Genomic DNA, 24,063 nt, shown 5'->3' with positions numbered 1-24,063 from the left:
CTGGCACAGTCCCAGTAAAACATATAATATAGGACCTCTTGAGCCAGATGCATGTAGTTGTATATGGATATTTTGATACACATGCACTCTTATCAGTCTCCTTCCATTTTGTGATGATACTGGTGCTATACTTGCTAAAGTTTTGTGACAGTTTTGTTGTTGACAATTGATGTATTTTGATAGTATATCTCTGTGCCCAGAACCATTTGTATTATGCACTTAAATACATTTATGATGTACCACACTTTTCTGTTTTGTTTTTTTGCTTAGATCAAAGTTTTTGCTGTAGACCTATCGCTAGCCCCTTTCTAGGGCTGTCATCAGTCTCTAGGCCTGGGGGAACACAAATCATAAACTAAGAAAGTGGAATGCAAATGTAGGTTTCTTACCTAGGCAAATGTAGTGTATAGAGGGGTGCTGGGAGTATTAGAAAACATCAAAGGTAAGTAATAGAACCCACCTCAGAGCCCAGGAAAGCAGGAGTAAATCACAGTAACTTCCCAGAACATACAAGAACACAAAAAAGAAGATTATACAAGAACCAGAAAAAACTGCAAGACAGTGGATTCCTGGGCCTGAAGACTTGTTGAAGAAGGTGACCAAGTCCAAGCAGCACAGAAGAGTCCAGGGAGAACAGGAGCCCCTGCTAACTTGAACGAAGTTGCAAAAGAAGAACCCCTGGTGAAGGACAACAGTCAGCACTGTACCCATGATGACAGATGCGGGTTCCTGTTTGGTGCAGATAATGTCCTACACCGGATGGAAGATTGCTGTCTGCTTTGTGTTGCTGGATTCTGCAAACAACTTTGGCACATGCAAAGCTCGCAATTAGTGGAAAATGGTGCTGCCTGGGACCGGGAGGGACCTGGTGGACTCTACCTAGGAGGGGGAGTCAGAGAAGGGTTTAAAGCAACTCAGAGAGCCCCAGAAGACCAGGCCACATGCACAGGATTCCCACAGCATGGGGACAAAGAAGGTGCAAAAGAAGGCCCAAATAGCACTACAACAAAGGGTACCACGCCGCCGGAGAACCACTCAGGAAGATGTGCGTTGCAGGATAGAGTGCTGGGGGCCGGAGCTGCATGGTGCATGAAGAACTTCATGGAAGGATGCCCAAAAGCCTTGGCAACTGCGAAACACACGGTACAAGGGGGTACTGTCTTGCGTGGGAAGACAAGTAGGACATCAGGACCATCAGGACTACTTCAGTCCACCACCCGTGATGCAGGATCCACGCAGCCGGTTGTCGATGCAGAGAGGTGCCTGCTGAAGCACGGGAGTGACTCCATCACTCCAAGGGAGATTCCTTCGTTCTTCTGGTGCAGGCTGAAGACGGGCTGTCCTCTGAGGATGCACGACCAGGAAACAGTTGCAGTTGCTGGCAGGAGCTGAAGCTACAATGTTGAAGAAGTTGTCTTTGATTCTTTTTTGCAGGTTGTAGAGTTCCTGGAGGGCCCAGATGCAGTTTCTTTGGTGAGAAGGTGAAGTAAAGGATGCAGAGGATTCCTGCTGGAGTCTTACAATCTGAATCTGAAGAACCACTCAAGAGAGAGACCCTAAATAGCCCTGATAGCAGGATTGGTCAGCTAAACAGGTAAGCACCTATCAGGGGAGGGCTCTGATATCACCTGCTGGCACTAGCCAATCCGATGCTCCCAGAGTTCCCTGCCAACTTGGAATCCAAGATGGCAAAACCTAGGGACCCTCTGGAGGAGGTCTGAGCACCACGCCTGGGGTGGAGATGGACAGGGGAGTGGTCACTCCCCTTTCCTTTGTCCAGTTTCATCCCAGAGCAGGGACTGGCAGTCCCTAAACCGGTGTAGACTGGATTATGCAAGGAGGGCACCAAATGTGCCTTTGAAAGCCTTTCCAGGGGCTTGGGAAGGCTTCCCCTCCCAGCTTGTTACATCTATTTCCAAAGGGAGAGGGTGTAACACCCCTCTCCCAAAGGAAGTCCTTTGTTCTGCCTTCCTGGGCTTGCGCTTCACAAGCAACAGGAGAACAGAAACCTGTCTGAGAGGTGGCAGCAGCTGGGGCTACCTGGAAAATCTCAGAAGGCTGGAATGGCAACACTGTGGGTCCTTTAAGGAGCCCCCAGAGTGCATGGAATCATACAATCAATGCTTGCAAAAGCATTGGGGTGTGATTCCAACATGTTTGATACCAAACATGCATATGTTCGGAGTTACCATTATGTAGCTGGACATAGGTAGTGACCTATAACCAGTACATGCATAAAATGGCGTCACATCGCTCACGAAGTCTAGGAAAATGATCCAGGAGGTTGTGGGGGCACCTCTGCTTGTGCAGGGGTGCCTTCACACACAGATACTCTGCACCTTGCCCTCAGGGCTGGAGGGCCTGCTCTAGGGGTAACTTATAAGTGAACTTGTGCAGTGTAAATGGCAATGAAAGGGTTTTCACGCTGGCTGCAATGGCATTCCTGCAGAAACCTTGCATGGGCTCCCGATGGGTGGCAAACGTAATGCTGCAGCCCATAGGGATCCCCTAGAGCCTCAATACCCTGGGTACCAAGGTAGTATATACTAGGGACTTATAAGGGGACACCAATATGCCAATTGTGGGTGAAATACTGAGTTACCAGTATGCAACAACCAAATTTAGAGGAGAGAGAGTTTAATCACTGGGGTCCTGGTTAGCAGGATCCCAGTGAATACAGTAAAGCACACGGACATCAAGCAGAAAATGGGGGTAACCATGGCAAAATGAGGGTACTTTCATACACGCTTCACAATCATTTTGGCTTTACCCAGGTTTAGTGGGTTTACAAGGACATACTTAAAGATAATGACACCTATTGCAGAGCAGGGCGGTGGGTAGGGGAGCGACGATGCCAGGCCCTCCAAGGCAGCCAGTGATAACAGCAGCAAACCTTGTGGCCAGTGGTGAAGCCAAAGGGTGCAGCCTTGGCCCATCTTTTGTGAGATGGAGGTGGCAGCAATTGTTTTTTATATGTGGCACCACTTTCCCTCCATGCTAGTAGCTCGGCGCAGGCCTGTCAGCTTGTAGCCCATGCAGTAGCGTCGGTTGATTGAGGGAGGGTGTACCTGTGTGTGCAGTGCACCAGCCAGGTACAACGCACCACTCATCAACTGCACACCACTGGAAGGATATCATGAACTGCGAGCAGGACCTGCTCGACTGTCTAGGTACAGAGATTCTGGGGCTCAGTGAGTATTAACTATATTATTGTGCTTGTTCTTCAATGCCAACTTTTTTTTCTGAACAGCATGCTGCTCACACTCAGAGGTAAGTTACATTTAGTTTATATTAAAAAATATTATTATCTGATCCAATTTGAGCTAGGCGGGTACTCAGCGCTACCTCATCATACTCATCGGAGATCGCTTGGTTGAATATTTAAGAGGCTAAATATTTAAGAAGCCATTGCAATACAGACTCCTCTGTCCTCCTGTGAACATAGTTAATTAGTGATATCAGTCAGTTAGTGTTCTCTGTGACTTTTATCTTTGTAAGTCATACAGTCACAAGCACTTTCACAGTGATATATAGTAATGGTATGCCTCTATGCACTGCAAAAAAGGGAAACTGAGTTGGTCCATCAAGGGGGTTGAGAAATGGTAAGGAAATTTGGAAAGGGATTTTAGGAGAATAGCCAACTCAACAATAGTTGATTTTACTAGTACCATAGGCGATCTGATTTAGATAGGTACAATATTATTACGTTTGTCTGTTACAATCATTTTGTGGAGATTAACTGTACCACAAATCTATTTTTTTAATCTTCTTTAATTCTTACAGCAGCACCAAAGGGCAAGAAGACGGGTACACGCAGAGGTGGGTCCAGCAAGAGCTGAGGAGGAGGCACCGACCACCGGAGCCAATGCTGAGGGCTCTGCTCATCCCAGTAAGTCCTAATATTTATTATTATTATTTCCCCAACTTCTACCTCTGCTCACTATTATACTACATTTCATTTTGCCTTGTTTTTTTATACTATCTCCTTTCTTTTCCTACTCCTCTATCCAATTTCTGTTTAATTCTTGTCATCCCTGTATTAACTTTTTGTTCTGTCTTCATTGCGCTTCAGGGATTCAGGGTCATCACTTTGATTACAAAAGGTTTTTGGTTGTCTTCATTACCTGTCTTTTCTAACAGTGTGAACCAACAGAATACACAGAGTGATATTTTTGATAGAAGACACTGCAGTGCTAACCGAACTGTAGCAATGTAGTTTGGTTGCATTTCTTTGACTGAAAACAGGTGTCCTTGTACCTGGCATCTAAAAACCATATGATGTTTTTTTCTAGCCACACTAACCACCAGTGGCTCTGGCTCCAGTGCCACTGCGGGAGGAGATGGAGCAGGGGGAGAAGTCACATTGGCTGCTTATTAACAATTACTATTACTCATTAGCTACAAGGGTGTAATTGTGACCGTGAACCCCCTGTGTTACAGCTACAGTGGTGGTTGCATTACTTATGACTTATTCTATCTGTAACTCACCAAAAGCACACATAGGACCTCATTACAACATTGGTGGCGGCAACCACCGCCCGCCAAGTTGTAACCGCCGTGGCGGGCGCACTCCTGCAGTGCCCATTAAGACATCCCAGCTGGGCCGGCGGGCGGAAACAGAGTTTCTGCCCACCAGGCCCAGCAGGGATGTGAGCCGCAACATGGGCGCCGGCTCCAAAAGGAGCCGGCGGTGTTGCGGCCTTGCGACGGATGCAATTGCACCCGTCGCGCTTTGAAAATCTGTGTGGGCTGTGCCAGTGGGCCCCACGACTCCCCTTTCCGCCAGTCTTTCCATGGCGGTTCCTGCCGCCATGGAAAGGCTGGCGGGAAGGGGACTTGTAATCTCCTGAGCAGCGCTGCCCTGGAGGATTAAAACCGCCGGGACCACCGTGGTGGAAAACTGCCGGTCCCGGCGGTGCGACGGCGACGCTTCCCCCGCGGTCGTAATATGTGAGTTTGTACCGCCAGCCTGTTGGCGGTACAACCTCCAAAACAGCCCTGGCGATCTTTAACCGCCAGGGTTGTGATGAGGGCCATAATGTATGCTAAAAGTTATGGCTTGATGGAAACAGGAAAGAATGGAAGGTTAAAAGAAAGGATGGGTGAAATGAGTGACAGGAAAGAGTTCATGGGTGGGTGAAAGGATGCTTAGGTAAGTATTGAGTAAATGGATGGATGGGTGAAAAGATGATTCAAAGAAAGGGTGGATAGTGGATACTGAAAGGATGGATAATGGATTCTGGATGAAATAAAGTAAAGCTTAAATCATGGTGGCTGTGAGTGAGTATAGATGAAAGAATGAAAGGATGATTGAATAATTGCTTGGATGACGAAACAAGGAAGCTGTTCTGGAGAGATGCATGCTGCTCACCTCCTTCTCTTATTTTGTTTTATGGTTATCAAAGCTATGGTTCAAAGTGGGGGGTATTTTAATTTGTGTTCTATTTGTTAAGCGAGGCACATATGTTTGCCACCCATCATCATTCAACAACACTCTCCATGCCCATGGCATTTTGCCACCCATGACCAAAGAAGTGCAGCATTGTTCAATTTGTGACTGCAGTGTTGGCTGTGCACTGTGCCTCTGCTTATTTTAATGCAGCATTTACAAAGTTTTGAACGTATTGTAAATCGTACACACAAGGTTTGTTTACATTTGCCCACTCTCAGTCAGTTCATAGCACTTCATTCCTTGATTCTATCCAAAGTTCTTCCATCCCAGCCTACCAAACAAATTGTAAAACCCATTCTTGGCAGGTGCCACATTTTTATGGCCATGTGAAGTGTTTCCAAAATATATTTCAAAGTTTCCCATAACAGATTTATTTTATGCCTGTTCAGATTTTTCCCTTTAGACTCTCATCTACAAAGTAACTGAATAATCCAAAGCTTAGGCACATGATGAATCGATTAATGTTGCCACCCCTCTATTCTATAGCAAAAGCTTTACCTACATGCCTAATCCCTCTGCCTTACTCTGCAGTCAAGTTTCCTTTCCTTAATGGCTAGCAAATTAATTTCTTTGAAAGAATGAGTGTTAGTGGGTGAGGTCTGTGAGTAAAGTGGGACTAGTAAATGCCAGATTTGATTTCAAGTTTGAAGTATGGGATAATCTGAGACGATCACTTTCAGGAAAAAATGATCATCCATCAACACCCGAACATTGCAAATCACCGAAAACAAGATTACAAATGTGTTGAGCTCTCCCCAACATACATCATCAATCATCACTCACAATCAATCAATATATAACCAGTCATTGGTGCAATAGTTCTGCCCATTGTTTCATCTTCCCATACCAATATACCAGTGGGTTCACATACACCTTTTTTGGGTCATCCAGATACTCCTGGAACATCCTCTGAAGTATCATTGGTACTGCCATTCACTCGTCCTCTTTTGCCTTTGCCTTGGCACTGGACTTAAGACCTACCACTTGAAACCAAGCCAATACAGAGGTTGGGCTAAACTTTTCTAAAGTTGTTTTTGCTGGTATTCATGTTGTCGGTTTTGACTGCTGTGAGACAAGACTGTCCTCTCTGGAAGTTGAAGGTGGCACCCCAGAACTGCGGATTAGGACTCTAAATTCCAGCCATTCTTCTTCCAGTTCTTCAGTTTGCTCAACAATCCACCACTTGTATTTTGAAACATTCCCTTCAAAGAAAGGAATGGAAGTGAGATGAATATGTTTGTAGTGTGAATCAAGTAGGGAGGCACAGATGTACTCTGTGGATAAGATAACATAATTCTGCAGCCTTGCATTAAAAGCCAAGTGAAGGTTTTAGCTCTAAACTAAGGCATACTCTTCTAATTTTCTGTGCGCACCTCTGACTGTGAACCTTCCAAACACCTTCTTTAGCAGCTCCTGTAGCAAATGCAATAATGAGAGAGATTATCCCATTATACTATCCTCCTTGCTAACTTCCTGCATGAAAACCTCAAAAGCGAGCAGCATCTCTTTCAGGCATTTGACTAGGCCCTATTTGCCTGCATCCATTGTCATATCTTTCCCAATTGCATCCCCTCTTAGAATGACATAGCCAATGAGCATATCCGTCTGTACAGCTCAAACAGATGTTGCAACATATAATAGGTTGAGCTCCAACGTGTTGTCACCTCTTGTATCAGAGCTTTACCTGGTACTCTGTTACCCCACTCAATATACTGCAACTGCTTCCAGCTTTAAAATAATGGCTGAAATGAGTGCAGATTAGTCTGAGAAAGTCTCAAACAACCAAGTTGATGCAGTATAACCACCTTCTGCCATGGCCTTGACTATGTTACTGCCTGTGGCAACAAATCCAATTTGGCAGTCTCTGGGCTGCAGCTATTCAGTTAACTCGCTCTTAACTTCATCCAAGACGTTTGAAGCTGTATGTGATTTCTTCATGGTGAACATGGCTACTTTTGCATGCCGCCACACGTTCTTAAAAATTTCTTCTGGGATAAGACCTGTAGATAGCTTTTGTTTTACCCGCACAAAAGAGATCCAGTGTGCAGTGTTGCATATGTATTCTGTAGCCGGACAACTGGTCCACATTCCTGTTGTCAGGTAGATAGTGTGGACAACTTCTTGCTGCACAGCATGACTAAGCAATTGCAGCACATTGTTATACAGCACTGGAACAGATGGCGGCCACAAACTCTAAGAATCCCACTCCTTCTACAAAAGAAAAAGGGAGGAGCTCCAGCGCTAACATATTTGACAGCTTCTCATTGTACAAATATGCCATTGGGTGGCTGCGTCATAGGGCTCCCCCTGTCTAAACATGCTCGTAGTTGTAGCCCACATTTTCTTATTTTTGGGGGGCACTGACACAGTCTACTTTTGAGATGTAGGTGGTGATAGATTCAATGCCCATCATAGTGCAGTCACTGTATGCTGTATGCTGTGGTGTCTCCATCTGACTCTGAGTCTTCCTGTGACATTGTGAGGTCACTGAGGCAAGTGATTCTGGCATACTGCTGGGGACATGGGCTGCTTTGCACGAGGATGTCACCCTCTTCTTCCTCATCTTTCATTGCAATTTGATCAGATGTAGCTGATATTTCCTGGAACTTCTCACCTTCGCCACCGTGACCACGTTCAGTAATTTTTTAGGTGCTCTTCTCTCCGAATTGCGTCATGTATTTTTATCTGGTTATCTGGCCTCCAGTACCATAATGTGAACTAGGCTTACCTCAATGAGCACTCACATAGCGAATGGAGCATATCGCAATGTTCCCCACCTGTTTGCTAAATGTAAAAAAGTCCCAAACTGGGGAGGAGTACTTTCATATAGGGCCAGTGCCAATGCCTGGAGAAGAACTGGAGATAGATTGGTGTGTTGATTGCCTCTCTGCAGAGCCTACTGCTACTGAGGTATGGGTTGTTGCAGGTCTCAGCTGGGGCCTTACAAGTATGAGAGCAGGTGGTTCTGCTTGTGCCACATCCCTTACAGCAGGTTGTATAGTAATGTCGAACTCCTCTGTGGCCAATTCCACAATGACTGGCTCGTCATCATCATCCTCCTCACCATCATCCCCTATCCATGATTTTAAGGCTTTCTTGAACTCTTCTTCTCCCTTGCCTCTCCTGGCAACTCCCGGACTCTGCCGGAGTCCACTCCTTGTCCCTATCATCATCATCAAAAGCAGTACTTGAAGAAGATGGTGGAGTAGTACCCTTCACATTTCTTGCTGGAGTTCTGGAAGCCTTTGCTGGAGTTCTGAAAGCCTTTGAAAAAAGAGAAGATTCTTGCTCAACAGGAAGCTCAACCTCCTATTCTGGTCCAATTTCGGGAAGATTTACTATTGCTGGCTGTGGCTGCTGTCCACTCTGCTCAATTTCCTGAAATGATTGGGTACTATTTTTTGAAAGAGACAAATCCAAATCAACAGTACTGCTTGTCAGCGTTGCCATGATTTGCAGTGGCTGCCTCACTGACAGCCATGGTCTTGGGTTTAGGGTGGTGGTGCTGCATATGCATCTTATGTTGGGGCCATCTTAAAGCTCTCATTTGGCAGTGGCACTAAGCCGCACAAGCAGAAGAGATTTGAGGAGCAACTGCCCGGGCCTTCTTTTTGGCAGTATTGCAGGTGATGTGATGTCTTTTCTCTTGAAAAACATGTAGTTGGCGAAACATGGTATTGATGCTGGTTGAAATAGTACAGACAAATGCAATCTTTGTACAGTTGGTTACTCATGTGATAATACCAATTTAATCAAACAATCTAAAGCCAAACCACACAACGACACCACCACACTATTTCAAATGAGGCAGCACAGCATGTAGCTATAGCTCTTTGCTTGTTCTCCAACTATTGTAGTGGAGACACCTGGGGTAGTCAGAGAGACGAGCATGGGTAAATGGAATAATACTTAAAAAACCTATGGCGGCAAGTTGGTCCGGGGGAAATCGAATAATGATTGAAAAAATGAATTATGCTGCTGGTTTGTCTGCAGTTCACTGCCTCCAGGGTGTCCTGGAGAAAACTGAATTATTATACACCTAAAGAACCTGACAGCTGTGGAGCAGTGGCTCCCAACCTTTTGGCTTCTGTGGAACCCCCTTTATTAATACTGGACTATGGGGACCCCCACTGAATCATTGATGGAATCCCCAAATGAGTCATTACTGAAAGCTGGGGATCTACTCTGTTAATATTACTGAATTTTCCAAGCAGTCGCGGTCCCCCAAGGAGGCTTCATAGACCCCAGGTGACCCCGGACCACAGGTTGGGAACCACTGCTGTAGAGCAGCTGTGCTCCTTTGGTGGATGGATGGATGGATGGAGAAATGGATGTGGATGGATAGATGGATCAAGGCAAAATGCAGAATTAAATAAAATGAAATAAAAAAATAAAAAACAAAAATACAAAAAATAAAATAAAACTTTAAAATGAAAAATACTAAATTAAATAAGAAAATAAGAAAATTAAAATAAAAAATGAAATGAAAATGAATTAAAAATATTTAATAATTAAACATATTAAAAAGACATACTACACAGGATGCACAAAATGGCTTCCAGTCACATGGTCAAACAACAACAAGGAACAAGGAGGCATGGCAATCAAAGAATACATGCAAGCCTATGTCAAAGGGACACTGGCTGGATGGACAAAATGGCCACCAGGCACATGGTCAAACAACGCCAACAAGGAGCAAGGAGGCATGGGGAACAAAGAAGAATCTGTGCAGGCCTATGGCAAAGACACACTGGCTGGATCCTCAAAATAGCTGCCAGCCACATGGTAAATCAACATCAAGGAACAAGGAGAACAAAGAGCACATGTGATCCTATGGCAAAGGGACACTGGGTGGATGGACAAAATGACCGCCAGCTGCATGGTCAAACAACAACAACAACAAGGAGCACGGAGGCATGGAGGACGAAGAAAGAACAGATGCAAGCCTATGAAAAAGTAACACTGGCTGCATGCACAAAATGGCTACCAGCCACATGATCAAACAACAACAAGCAATGAGGCATGGCAAACAAAGAACACATCCAAGCCTACGGCAAAGGGACACTGGCTGGACGGACAAAATGGCCACAGCCACATGGTCAGACAGCAACAACAAGAAGCAAAGAGGCATGGGGAACAAAGAAAGAACAGATGAAAGCCTTTAACAAAGGAACCCTGGCTGAATGCACAAAAAGGCTGCCAGCCACATGGTCAAATAACAACAGCAAGACGCAAGAAGAAGAAAGAAGAACACATGCAAGTCTATGGCAAAGACACACTGGTTAGATGCAGAAAGAAACACCAGCCACATATTCAAACAACAACTGCAAACAAGGAGGCACTGAGAACAAAGAACACATGCAAACCTGTGAACATAGACTACGTAAAATTGCCCCTGGCTACACAGCATAGAGAAACAAGACAAATGGTGGATGAAGACAAACACACACAGACCATAGGGAGGCAGGGTGGTAACACTGAAGAAAACACTAACATAGTTCAGCAATGCAAAGCATGAAAATTAACTGAGTTATAAAACTTTGACAGCAATAATACACATATCCTTCTATGCCATCAAAAATTACTACCCACATGTAAACCTATACCACTGATATAATTATTTTAAGCACTGATGACTATTAGTACTGGGCTTATTGGCTAGATGGCCCTTTGGAAATCTAGGCCACATAGTAAAACATATTACAAATGTTATAAACATGTAGAAAGGAAAGGTACTGAGCTGTGCAACTATTTTCCTTTACAAAAGATGAAAAATCAATAAAATGCAAAATATATAACTAGGCCCATACTTACACTCCAGACCACCTTTATTCAACTTACTTGTGTGATTTCACAGAACCAAAGCCCTTAAATCCAAAGGTATATCCAGCAGACAAAAAGAGTGATCCTTCTCCCTTCTACTTTGAAATGCAAGTGAAAAGTGAACAGGAGATGGCCAAAGCACTGGGAGGAGACTGATGGACAGGAACAGCAAGTTGGAGTCTCTGGGGCACTTCCTTGTAGTTTGAAAAAAAAGAAAGGGTTCTCAATCTAAAAAACAACTTGAAGCGTCAATTGGGGAAGAAAACACACTCAAAAACTACTTTTTCACTAGGTTTAAATGTGTCTTGAGTAGAAATTCTACTCCAGGTGCATTTTCATTCACAAGCAAGACTGTTTTGGCCACCATAGAGGCCATAAGCAGCACAAGTACATGCAAAGTCTTGCATGTGCACCCGGAAACAGCAAGAGTGAGCACAAAATCTCATGTGCGCTCACTAGCGGCCCAGGAGTATCGTGGTTCTTGCAAGAGAGCTCCAAAACCCAACCTCGGACTCTCAAATGAACTCCTCTCTGCACCAGATTTAAGAATTCATAAACACCGTGGTACTCAGCATAGCAGGAAGTGCCCAAAGTCCACAAACTCAATGGGCGAATCATAGTTCCATGCCTGGGCCTACTGTTAACATATCTGTGATCATTTGATATGTAGAAAAACAGCTATTTTGCACTCTTTAATGTGACTGTTACAGCTAAGCTGGCGGCACAGCTCTGTTTGTCATGAATCCCATAATGATGATGGCTTAAAGTGTGTGTTCAATGGACAAATGGATGCTAATCCTGTAAGACAGTTACCTTTCTCCAGAGTTGGTTTTTCTTAATAGTTTTCCCTTTCAAATGTTTGAATTATTTACCCACCAATGTTTCAAAACTACATTACAATCTTGCATGCGAACAACTGTGTCAAACGCTATGAGTGTGGGAGCTGGTGAGTCAGCCTTCTATAATCCAGGTACCAAGGCTTGCAATTCTGCATGTTGTGCGAGGCTGTCACCTGTGATAATGATGTTGGTGCACTGTGAGTGGAACTCATCACTTTTCACTATAGCCTGCATAGCTACCAGACTGTGGAGTACCGCTGGTTGAGCTGATCTGTCCATATAGAACAAGCTCTGGTATGATTGAGTAGGTAACATTTTTGGAGTTGAAGTAAAGCTCTGTTCGCATTGTAGTAAAGCTTGTATCTGAAGAGTTGGATCATACTGAAACTTTATATCAACTACACTTAATGAAGAAGTCCACTACACCCATCTCGGGTGTAGTGCAGGATCATAAGAAATGTTTGACTTTGTGGCTACCTCTAGAGATGGTGGAGGAAAAATGACTATCAAAGTTTTTCCATGTGCCAAGGGATACTTCTTCAGAATAGCTGTTTGAACAGCTGCCCAAATTCTTTCAATGGCAGTGAAACATGTTTCTAGTGGAAAATATAAGTGTGCTTGTTTGCTGTGGGAAATGTTTGTCCTCATTGTGTACATATGTGTAACCCAAATAACTTGGTATGACTCTTAATACTAGGCTTGTTTTGCTGTCCATTTTGTTGTCATTAATTTTTAAATAGTTGTATCAACAATTGTGGCCGTGTGAGAATGGTGCGCACTTCCAGAGTATTTTATGGTCTTGAATATCGAGAGTTCTTGATGAAAAAGTCTTGTTTGAAGAAGGGAGTGCTCAAATGGTTATACACCCAGCCACAAGGTGTGTACGCTGTTCCCTAGGCAAGGTCACAGTCCATATATGAAAAGAAAGAAACCACGGCACATCGTAGGCTCAGGGTGAAATCCATTTATTCTTTGATGATGTCTCAGGACAAGAGTCCTCAGATTTCATGAAACACACTTAGTAGGTGATTTGAAAGCACAAAACACCTTTCATGTTTGTGGAAAAACAGCCAACACGTGTTTCGTCATCATTGACTTTTTCAAGGCTTATTGAATATAAAGATTGTGGTTGTATTTAGACGGACTCCAATATTCAAAGAATATGAGAACAAATACAGATTGTAGCATGGAAGTAATCAGAGTCCAGAGACCATGGTAAGTCTTCAATCCGTCCGAGTGGCTATGTAGTCTGTGTGTGGCGTCGCGTAGGCCTTGACTTTGAAAAAGTCAATGATGACGAAACACGTGTCGGCTGTTTTTCCACAAACATGAAAGGTGTTTTGTGCTTTCAAATCACCTACTAAGTGTGAGAGTCTGGTGCACTATTGTTACTTTAGCAAAGCTGCTTAGAAGACCTCTCATCTCCGCAAAGGTATCAATAGATGATACGCCATGTTTGTTAGAAGGTCCTGCCTCCTCCTTCTTTTTAAATTGAGTTTTAGAGTCTGAACCTTTCCCTTACCTCTTCAAACTGATTTCAACCTCTTGCTCCAATACAGATGTTTACTTGATATATTCTTCTTTTCTTCTGGACTCATACCAACTCCGTCTCTTTGTCCAATTACTGTTGGAGTCCTAAAAAGAAAAAGAACAGTGATGATCAAAATGCTAATACCATTCTAGTGTCTTCATTTTGTTATGGCCCCTCAAATTATAATCATCCCAAATAGATTCCTGAGATACTGGAGATGTAGTCTGTGTTTCTTTTCTCTACCCTTCTGCTTCTTCTTACCTTCTGTTAGGCTTCTCACTATCGTTATCAACATTGTTTTTTAGTTTTTAATGCAGTTTAAAGGAACATGTACCCAATGTATTACAGCTGACAGAGGTGTAGACTTTAAAGGATGTGTTTTGTAGTTTCTGTTCATAAATCTTGACTAGAACAACTGCAAGCTTCTGGTTAATGTGCAGGGCTCATGGTTCTACCTTAATCTTGCTTTCGATTATTAAGGAGACTGCAGAAAAGGTTCTTATTAACTTCACACTTAAGCCACAGCCAATGCAGCTCTCTGCCCAATGAACATGTACCATAAATGTTAATATACATCCCCAGGTGTTAAACTCCTCTTTAGGTAGCCCCATTCCAAGTGGAAGACACATAGGGCCTGATTTAGATATTGGCGGAAAATCTAAATCCCGTTATGTCCTAAGGGATTTGGATTTCAGTGGACAGGATATCCATCACTGCTGTGACAGCATAATCTGTCTGTCAATAAGTAAATCAGGCCCATTGTCATGATTTTATGCCTTTCTTGCTTCTAATTTTTTCTTTTTCTTATGGCCAGTAAAGAAGTCAATTTTTGTCGTGCTTAGGGGGCATTCCCTCCAAAATAGCATTTTTGTCTGTGAACTGGTTGCTTCTATTACAACCTGGCCCCTGCACTACTGATCCTGCTAGGGCTGGTCTAGTGTTCAGGGTTCTTAGCACATAATGAATTAGCTTCCTGTGATTGAGACACAATTAAGGACTGTGGATGGGCTGTGTAGGAGGCTGGACTGGCTTGTAGTGAGTACCAAGGGGTACTTGCACCTTGCACCAGGCCCAGTTATCCCTTATTAGTGTATAGGGTGTCTAGCAGCTTAGGCTGATAGATAATGGTAGCTTAGCAGAGCAGCTTAGGCTGAACTAGGAGACGTGTGAAGCTACTACAGTACCACCTAGTGTCATATGCACAATATCATAAGAAAACACAATACACAGTTATACTAAAAATAAAGGTACTTTATTTTTATGACAATAGGCCAAAGTATCTTAGAGTGTACCCTCAGTGAGAGGATAGGAAATATACACAAGATATATATACACAATAGCAAAAATATGCAGTATAGTCTTAGAAAACAGTGCAAACAATGTATAGTTACAATAGGATGCAATGGGGAAACATAGGGATAGGGGCAACACAAACCATACACTCCAAAAGTGGAATGCGAACCACGAATGGACCCCAAACCTATGTGACCTTGTAGAGGGTCGCTTGGACTATTAGAAAATAGTGAGAGTTAGAAAAATAACCCTCCCCAAGACCCTGAAAAGTGAGTGCAAAGTGCACTAAAGTTCCCCTAAGGACAAAATAGTCGTGTTAGAGGAATAATGCAGGAAAGACACAAACCAGCAATGCAACAACTGTGGATTTCCAATCTAGGGTACCTGTGGAACAAGGGGACCAAGTCCAAAAGTCACAAGCAAGTCGGAGATGGGCAGATGCCCAGGAAATGCCAGCTGCGGGTGCAAAGAAGCTTGGACTGGACAGAAGAAGCTGAGGTTTCTGCAGGAACGAAAAGGGCTAGAGACTTCCCCTTTGGTGGACGCATCCCACTCGCCTTGGAGAGTCGTGCAGAAGTGCTTTCCCGCCAGAAGAATGCCAACAAGCCTTGCTAGGCGCAAATCGTGCGTTTGGCATTTTTGGACGCTGCCGGGGCCCAGGAGGAACCAGGAGGTCGCAAATTGGACCTGAAGAGAGAGGGGACGTCGAGCAAGATAAAGAGCCCTCACTGAAGCAGGTAGCACCCGGAGAAGTGCCAGAAACAGGCACTACAAGGATGCGTGAAATGGTGCTCGCCGAAGTTGCACAAAGGAGTCCCACATCGCCGGAGACCAACTTAGAAAGTCGTGCAATGCAGGTTAGAGTGCCGTGGACCCAGGCTTGGCTGTGCACAAAGGATTTCCGCCGGAAGTGCACAGGGGCCGGAGTAGCTGCAAAGTCGCGGTTCCCAGCAATGCAGCCCAGCGAGGTGAGGCAAGGACTTACCTCCACCAAACTTGGGCTGAAGAGTCACTGGACTGTGGGGGTCACTTGGACAGAGTCGCTGGATTCGAGGGACCTCGCTCGTCGTAATGAGAGGAGACCCAAGGGACCGGTAATGCAGCTTTTTGGTGCCTGCGGTTGCAGGGGGAAGATTCCGTCGACCCACGGGAGATTTCTTCGGAGCTTCTGGTGCAGAGAGGAGGCAGGCTACCCCCACAGCATCCACAAGCAGGAAAACAGTCGAGAAGGCGGCAGGATCAGCGTTACAGAGTTGCAGTAGTCGTCTTTGCTACTATGTTGCAGGTTTGCAGGCTTCCAGCGCGGTCAGCAGTCGTTTCCTTATCAGAAGGTGAAGAGAGAGATGCAGAGGAACTCGGATGAGCTCTTGCATTCGTTACCTGAAGTTTCCCCAGAGACAGAGACCCTAAATAGCCAGAAAAGAGGGTTTGGCTACCTAGGAGAGAGGATAGGCTAGCAACACCTGAAGGAGCCTATCACAAGGAGTCTCTGACGTCACCTGGTGGCACTGGCCACTCAGAGCAGTCCAGTGTGCCAGCAGCACCTCTGTTTCCAAGATGGCAGAGGTCTGGAGCACACTGGAGGAGCTCTGGACACCTCCCAGGGGAGGTGCAGGTCAGGGGAGTGGTCACTCCCCTTTCCTTTGTCCAGTTTCGCGCCAGAGCAGGGGCTAAGGGGTCCCTGAACCGGTGTAGACTGGCTTATGCAGAATTGGGCACATCTGTGCCCAACAAAGCATTTCCAGAGGCTGGGGGAGGCTACTCCTCCCCTGCCTTCACACCATTTTCCAAAGGCAGAGGGTGTCACACCCTCTCTCAGAGGAAGTTCTTTGTTCTGCCCTCCTGGGCCAGGCCTGGCTGGACCCCAGGAGGGCAGCTGCCTGTCTGAGGGGTTGGCAGCAGCAGCAGCTGCAGTGAAACCCCAGGAAGGGCAGTTTGGCAGTACCAGGGTCTGTGCTACAGACCACTGGGATCATGGGATTGTGCCAACTATGCCAGGATGGCATAGAGGGGGCAATTCCATGATCATAGACATGTTACATGGCCATATTCGGAGTTACCATTGTGAAGCTACATATAGGTAGTGACCTATATGTAGTGCACGCGTGTAATGGTGTCCCCGTACTCACAAAGTTCAGGGAATTGGCTCTGAACAATGTGGGGGCACCTTGGCTAGTGCCAGGGTGCCCTCACACTAAGTAACTTTGCACCTAACCTTTACCAGGTAAAGGTTAGACATATAGGTGACTTATAAGTTACTTAAGTGCAGTGTAAAATGGCTGTGAAATAACGTGGACGTTATTTCACTCAGGCTGCAGTGGCAGGCCTGTGTAAGATTTGTCAGAGCTCCCTATGGGTGGCAAAAGAAATGCTGCAGCCCATAGGGATCTCCTGGAACCCCAATACCCTGGGTACCTCAGTACCATATACTAGGGAATTATAAGGGTGTTCCAGTAAGCCAATGTAAATTGGTAAAAATGGTCACTAGCCTGTTAGTGACAATTTGGAAGTAATGAGAGAGCATAACCACTGAGGTTCTGGTTAGCAGAGCCTCAGTGAGACAGTTAGGCACCACACAGGGAACATATACATGCACACCTATGAGCACTGGGGCCCTGTGTGACAGGGTCCCAGTGACACATACATATAGGCCACAAACCTATGAGCACTGGGGTCCTGACCAGCAGGATCCCAGTGACACATAACAAACATACTGAAAACATAGTGTTTTCACTATGAGCACTGAGGCCTGGCTATCAGGATCCCAGTGAGACAGTGAAAACAGTGACAAACACCCTGACATACACTCACAAACAGGCCAAAAGTGGGGGTAACAAGGCTAGAAAGAGGCTACCTTCTCACACAACCCCCCCCCCAAACGAAGGACAATAAGGCTAACCTTGGCCAGTTGAGACTTTATTGTCTAAGTGGTGATAAGTAGAGAGTAGCTCTGCAATAGACTGGTTACTCCCTTTATCATCCACTATATGGTTACTTCCCTGTGGGGATGTAAACCACCCTGTTTGACGTTTTTTAGCTAAGCAACAATGTGAAGATGTATTTTCAGAGTTTCTATCAGTAAGTTTTAGTTTAGAGCAGTGGGAATTGTCCACTGAACCTATTTGTAATGATGGGAATGCCAGACAGGGATGCTGTCTCAGAAAAGCCATAGCTGGGCAAAAACTTTGTCCAAATGGCTGGAAGAGAGAACAGGGATGCTGTTTCTCTTGAGTTGGAGCAGGGCAGGGATGCTGTCCTATGAGCTCCACACTAGGGCAGGGATGCTGTCCTAAGTGTTGTGAGGCAGTGCAGGGTTTCTGCACTAAAGTTTCTCTGGGAGGGTTGGAGGGATGCTCCATGTTAACTAAAATGGTGCTCTTTTTTTCACCAATGTTAGTTATCCCACAGAGAGGTACTTCTACCTCAGGGAGTCCAGCTTTGCCAGCTGATGATTCCCTTGGAACAGGTGCCACCCCAGGAGAGGTTTCTCCCACCACAGGAATGGTACCCTGAATGGTAGGGTGGTTAGGGGATACTGTGATACCCTTTTTACCTGTTGATGGAGAGGGATCCTGAGTTTTCAGGCCTTCTCTCCTTTGCTTTTTCATTTCAGTAGAAATGAGAGGGAACAATTCCTCAGGGATGCCCAGCATGGCTGCATGGGCATAAAACTCTACATCTGCCCAACCTGAGGCCTCTAAGTCATTACCTAAGAGACAGTCTACAGGTAAGCTAGGTGAAACCACCACCTGCTTAGGGCCAGTAACTCCACCCCAACTAAACTGAATTATAGCTAAGGGAAGAAACTTAGTGGAGTTATGGACATCAATAATCTTATACTGTTGTCCAATGATGTGTTGATCAGGGTGCACTAGGTTTTCAGTCACCAAAGTGATACTGGCACCTGTGTCCCTGTAGGCCAAGGCCTCAACACCATTTATTGAAACTGTCTGCCTGTACTTATCCATTGTAAGGGGACAAGCAGCCAGTGTGGCAAGGCCAATGCCACTAGGTGTGACAGAAACTGTCTTGGGACTGACTACCCCAGTTTCAACTATGGACCCAAAAGTGAACCCAACTACACCCTTAACTTGACTGTTGCCAGCAGTCCCACCACTAGTACCACTACTGCTAGGGGCACTAGAGCTTGATGTATTAGTGGTGGTAGGCTCAGGGGGTTTACCTGGACAGGACTTATCCCCTGGCCTATGGCCTCTGTTTTTACACACAAAGCACCAAGGCTTTTTAATGTGTGCAGGTTGGGAAGAAGAGGAAGAATTTGTTTTATCCCCACCCTCTGAAGAGTGTTTAAGATTTGAAGTGGGATCTTTGGTTTTACCCTTATCCCCATGTGTATCTTGAGATTTTTCACCATCTTTCTTCTTATTGCCATCTTTGTCACCCCCTGTATGAACTTTTCTGTTCACCCTTGTTCTGACCCATTTGTCTGCCTTCTTTCCCAATTCTTGGGGAGAGGTCAGATCAGAGTCTACCAGGTACTGATGCAACAAATCAGACACACAATTATTAAGTATATGCTCTCTCAGGATTGTGTTTTACAGGCTTTCATAATCAGTAACTTTACTGCCATGTAACCACCCCTCCAAGGCCTTCACTGAATGGTCAATGAAATCAACCCAGTCTTGTGAAGACTCCTTTTTGGTCTCTCTGAACTTTATCCTGTACTGTTCAGTGGTTAGGCCATAACCATCCAGGAGTGCATTCTTAAGAACTGTAAAATTATTGGCATCACTTTCTTTCACAGTAAGGAGCCTATCCCTACCTTTTCCACTAAATGATAGCCATAGGATAGCAGCCCACTGCCTTTGAGGGACATCCTGTACAACACAGGCCCTCTCAAGTGCAGCAAACCACTTGTTAATGTCATCCCCCTCCTTATAAGGGGGAACTATCTTGTGCAGATTCCTGGAATCATGCTCTTTTGCAGGATGACTATGGGGAATACTGCTGCTGCCACCATGGGTATCTAAACCCAACTTCTGTCTTTCCTTCTCTAATTCAAAAGACTGTCTATCCAAATCCAGCTGTTGCTTTTTAAGCTTCAGTCTGGTTTGTTCCACCCTCAACTTATTGAGTTCCCTCTCTAACATTCTGTCATCAGGGTTGGTGGGAGGGACATTTCTAGAAACAGAGCTATGATGGGAATGAACAGAAGGAGACCTGTCCCTTACAGAAGGCACCCTAACAGCTTGGTTTACAGAAACATTACTACCAGTATGGTGAGAATAAATGCTTTTGCTATGATGTGAGACAACACTATTTATTTGGTGTGGCTCATCATCATTACCATCTATGCTAGATTGTCTAGTAATGGGCAGGCTAGGAAGTTTCTTTCCTGAATCTTTTCCTGGGGGAGTCCCTGAATCAGATTGGGAACTATTAGGTACTTTTTCAACAGATGGGGCACCTATGGCCTTATCCTGTTCTCTAAGCATGTTAAGTAACAGTTCCAAGGAAGGATTCTTCCCTACACTCAAACCTCTCTCTATACAGAGACTCCTTGCTCTTTTCCAGCTAAGGTTGTCATATGCAAGTTTGGACAGATCAACACTTTGGCCTGTGCCAGACATTTTTTAGAGAGAGTTAAAGTGATAGAAAAAGAGAAAAAAGTTTTCAGAACTTTTTGGAAAGACAGAAAAAACTTTTTCAACTTTTAAGAACTTTTTTGAAAGTTTAGAAGTACTTTTCAGCACTTAGAAAGGAGTGAAAAGAGGAAATGCCAAACTTTTTGGCTATGTGTATATACACTGACCTTGTTTTGTATATTTTTCTCTTATGAAAAGTACAATGACAAGAGTGGTAAGTAGTCTCAAGCACTTATCCCACCACTGCACAACCAATGTAGGAGGCTGGACTGGCTTGTAGTGAGTACCAAGGGGTACTTGCACCTTGCACCAGGCCCAGTTATCCCTTATTAGTGTATAGGGTGTCTAGCAGCTTAGGCTGATAGATAATGGTAGCTTAGCAGAGCAGCTTAGGCTGAACTAGGAGACGTGTGAAGCTACTACAGTACCACCTAGTGTCATATGCACAATATCATAAGAAAACACAATACACAGTTATACTAAAAATAAAGGTACTTTATTTTTATGACAATAGGCCAAAGTATCTTAGAGTGTACCCTCAGTGAGAGGATAGGAAATATACACAAGATATATGTACACAATAGCAAAAATATGCAGTATAGTCTTAGAAAACAGTGCAAACAATGTATAGTTACAATAGGATGCAATGGGGAAACATAGGGATAGGGGCAACACAAACCATATACTCCAAAAGTGGAATGCGAACCACGAATGGACCCCAAACCTATGTGACCTTGTAGAGGGTCGCTAGGACTATTAGAAAATAGTGAGAGTTAGAAAAATAACCCTCCCCAAGACCCTGAAAAGTGAGTGCAAAGTGCACTAAAGTTCCCCAAAGGACAAAATAGTCGTGTTAGAGGAATAATGCAGGAAAGACACAAACCAGCAATGCAACAACTGTGGATTTCCAATCTAGGGTACCTGTGGAACAAGGGGACCAAGTCCAAAAGTCACAAGCAAGTCGGAGATGGGCAGATGCCCAGGAAATGCCAGCTGCGGGTGCAAAGAAGCTTCTACTGGACAGAAGAAGCTGAGGTTTTTGCAGGAACGAAAAGGGCTAGAGACTTCCCCTTTGGTGGACGGATCCCCCTCGCCTTGGAGAGTCGTGCAGAAGTGTTTTCCTGCCGGAAGAACGCCAACAAGCCTTGATTGGCACAAATCGTGCGTTTGGCGTTTTTGGACGCTGCCGGGGCCCAGGAGGGACCAGGAGGTCGCAAATTGGACCTGAAGAGAGAGGGGACGTCGAGCAAGACAAAGAGCCCTCACTAAAGCAGGTAGCACCCGGAGAAGTGCCAGAAACAGGCACTACGAAGATGCGTGAAACGGTGCTCGCCGAAGTTGCACAAAGGAGTCCCACGTCGCCGGAGACCAACTTAGAAAGTCGTGCAATGCAGGTTAGAGTGCCGTGGACCCAGGCTTGGCTGTGCACAAAGGATTTCCGCCGGAAGTGCACAGGGGCCGGAGTAGCTGCAAAGTCGCGGTTCCCAACAATGCAGCCCAGCGAGGTGAGGCAAGGACTTACCTCCACCAAACTTGGGCTGAAGAGTCACTGGACTGTGGGGGTCACTTGGACAGAGTCGCTGGATTCGAGGGACCTCGCTCGTTGTGCTGAGAGGAGACCCAAGGGACCGGTAATGCAGCTTTTTGGTGCCTGCGGTTGCAGGGGGAAGATTCCGTCGACCCACGGGAGATTTCTTCGGAGCTTCTGGTGCAGAGAGGAGGCAGGCTACCCCCACAGCATGCACAAGCAGGAAAACAGTCGAGAAGGCGGCAGGATCAGCGTTACAGAGTTGCAGTAGTCGTCTTTGCTACTATGTTGCAGGTTTGCAGGCTTCCAGCGCGGTCAGCAGTCGTTTCCTTATCAGAAGGTGAAGAGAGAGATGCAGAGGAACTCGGATGAGCTCTTGCATTCGTTACCTGAAGTTTCCCCAGAGACAGAGACCCTAAATAGCCAGAAAAGAGGGTTTGGCTACCTAGGAGAGAGGATAGGCTAGCAACACCTGAAGGAGCCTATCACAAGGAGTCTCTGACGTCACCTGGTGGCACTGGCCACTCAGAGCAGTCCAGTGTGCCAGCAGCACCTCTGTTTCCAAGATGGCAGAGGTCTGGAGCACACTGGAGGAGCTCTGGACACCTCCCAGGGGAGGTGCAGGTCAGGGGAGTGGTCACTCCCCTTTCCTTTGTCCAGTTTCGCGCCAGAGCAGGGGCTAAGGGGTCCCTGAACCGGTGTAGACTGGCTTATGCAGAATTGGGCACATCTGTGCCCAACAAAGCATTTCCAGAGGCTGGGGGAGGCTACTCCTCCCCTGCCTTCACACCATTTTCCAAAGGGAGAGGGTGTCACACCCTCTCTCAGAGGAAGTTCTTTGTTCTGCCATCCTGGGCCAGGCCTGGCTGGACCCCAGGAGGGCAGCTGCCTGTCTGAGGGGTTGGCAGCAGCAGCAGCTGCAGTGAAACCCCAGGAAGGGCAGTTTGGCAGTACCAGGGTCTGTGCTACAGACCACTGGGATCATGGGATTGTGCCAACTATGCCAGGATGGCATAGAGGGGGCAAGTCCATGATCATAGACATGTTACATGGCCATATTCGGAGTTACCATTGTGAAGCTACATATAGGTAGTGACCTATATGTAGTGCACGCGTGTAATGGTGTCCCCGCACTCACAAAGTTCAGGGAATTGGCTCTGAACAATGTGGGGGCACCTTGGCTAGTGCCAGGGTGCCCTCACACTAAGTAACTTTGCACCTAACCTTTACCAGGTAAAGGTTAGACATATAGGTGACTTATAAGTTACTTAAGTGCAGTGTAAAATGGCTGTGAAATAACGTGGACGTTATTTCACTCAGGCTGCAGTGGCAGGCCTGTGTAAGATTTGTCAGATCTCCCTATGGGTGGCAAAAGAAATGCTGCAGCCCATAGGGATCTCCTGGAACCCCAATACCCTGGGTACCTCAGTACCATATACTAGGGAATTACAAGGGTGTTCCAGTAAGCCAATGTAAATTGGTAAAAATGGTCACTAGCCTGTTAGTGACAATTTGGAAGTAATGAGAGAGCATAACCACTGAGGTTCTGGTTAGCAGAGCCTCAGTGAGACAGTTAGGCACCACACAGGGAACATATACATGCACACCTATGAGCACTGGGGCCCTGTGTGACAGGGTCCCAGTGACACATACATATAGGCCACAAACCTATGAGCACTGGGGTCCTGACCAGCAGGATCCCAGTGACACATAACAAACATACTGAAAACATAGTGTTTTCACTATGAGCACTGAGGCCTGGCTATCAGGATCCCAGTGAGACAGTGAAAACAGTGACAAACACCCTGACATACACTCACAAACAGGCCAAAAGTGGGGGTAACAAGGCTAGAAAGAGGCTACCTTCTCACAGGCTGCACAGGGCTTCAAGTCCTATTTCACAGTCCAAGGTGTCATACATTCGCTGGCATTAGTCGATGGTGAGGGGCGTGACCGGGGTGTGCCCTTTCTATGGTCAGAAAAGGCAGGGC

Source organism: Pleurodeles waltl, chromosome 2_1 (assembly GCF_031143425.1).
Source record: "Pleurodeles waltl isolate 20211129_DDA chromosome 2_1, aPleWal1.hap1.20221129, whole genome shotgun sequence".
NCBI classification, from domain to species: domain Eukaryota; kingdom Metazoa; phylum Chordata; class Amphibia; order Caudata; family Salamandridae; genus Pleurodeles; species Pleurodeles waltl.
The sequence above is the reverse complement of the archived record's forward strand: the minus strand, read 5'-3'. Positions refer to the sequence as shown.